General features: G+C 44.7%; 1 non-coding gene across 1 annotated transcript; it reads right to left on the reverse strand.

Annotated features, from left to right (window-relative positions):
• Window positions 1-1,244: 1,244 nt before the first annotated feature.
• Window positions 1,245-1,316, reverse strand: Trnar-ccu (transfer RNA arginine (anticodon CCU)). The gene has a single exon. It is a non-coding gene; the product is annotated as a tRNA-Arg (tRNA).
• Window positions 1,317-1,656: the final 340 nt, after the last annotated feature.

Raw genomic sequence — 1,656 nt, forward strand, 5'->3', positions numbered from 1 at the left:
GAGTAGGAATAGTAGTTTTATCAGCTGTATAAACTTGAACATGCAGCAGCACCTGCAACGCACAGAACTGTTGTCGATGCCATCGGAGTTTTGCTCGCGTTCGCACCAAACGCGCGCGGCGGTGGTGACTATTACCGATGCCTTTGGGGGCGGCTCGGAGGTTTGCGATGAGATCAGAACGGGGCACTCGTCGAGCAGCGTCGGAAGTCTTTACCACCGTCTCGCCTAGCAACGTTTTCATCTAAAAAGGCATTTGGTGCCGCAGCTAAACGTCGCCTCTCCTCCCTCCCTCCCGTCCCCCCACGGGCTTTCGCGCGACGGAAAATGTCGCGTTTGCTCTCTCTCTCTCTCTCTCTCTATATATATATATATATATATATATATATATATATATATATATATATATATATGGTGATTGTAAAGGAGGAAAGAGACGCTTAATTCTGCAGCCTTTCCGGGAGCACGGCGCAGAACGCGCGTTCTCTCAGCCGTGCGCTCCCTAGCACATGCAGCGTACGGCGCGCGGCGACGATTTCATCGCCGTTGGACGTCATACAGAACCTCGCGGCGACGGCGACTACTACGCCGACGGCAGAAATCCGCTTGGAGTATCCTTACAACTGATATCGCAATAAAAGGAAGAAGTGAAGGGAGCGCGTAGAGCCGCCATCTTGGATAAGGGGCGCGCTCATGGAAGGACGTGGTGGCCGGGGCGCAGAGTTCCGGGAGAAGACGGCCGGAGAACGTCACTTGGGGTCCTGCCCCAGTACCTCCAGCGTTCACGCCGCTGAACGCGGACGCGGAAAGGCCAACATAGGGGAAATTACTTGTACTTTTTAATTGAAATAAAGAATGTTAAGATACCAGCAAATGCGCAATGACGTCACTTTGCGGGGATTTTTCATAGCCCGGAAAAAGGCACATATATCGATGGAACTTGGAAAGCTATGAATCTGAGGTAGTGTTGTACATGGAGCTATAGAAAAAGCAATGTTGAGGAAACTGTGCCCATGTGAATACTTTTTGTAACAGTTACAATAACCGTTGTGACTAATATATATACATATATATATATATATATAATGAACGAGAAGAGAGAGAACCGAGGGGCCCGATTTTTATTAATCATATCATAAGAAGCCAACAATGACGCCAAGGACAACATAGGGGAAATTACTTGTACTTTTTAATTGAAATAAAGAAATTATACAATAATGAAAATGTAAATGGATGAAAAAACAACTGTCCGCGGGTGGGGAACGATCCCACGTCTTCGCATTAGGAGTGCGATGCTCTTACCATTGAGCTACCACGGAGCCGTTTTCCCCTCCACTTTCTGGGGTATTTGTGTTATACAACTAGAACTAACCATGGGAGTGTAACACTCCCATGATTAGTTTAAGAGCATCGCACGCGTAATGCGAAGACGTAGGATCGTTTCCCACCCGCGGACAGTTGTTTTTTCATCCATTTTCATTTCCGTGCATTAATTTATAATTTCTTTAATTTCTTGAATTCAGTACGTAAAATACAAGTAATGCCCCCTATGTTGTCCTTGGTGTCATTGTTTGTTGACTTCTTATGCTATGATTATATATATATATATATATATATATATATATATATATATATATATATATATATATAGGCAATTAG

This window comes from Dermacentor silvarum, chromosome 5 (genome assembly GCF_013339745.2).
Source record: "Dermacentor silvarum isolate Dsil-2018 chromosome 5, BIME_Dsil_1.4, whole genome shotgun sequence".
Taxonomy (NCBI): Eukaryota; Metazoa; Arthropoda; class Arachnida; order Ixodida; family Ixodidae; genus Dermacentor; species Dermacentor silvarum.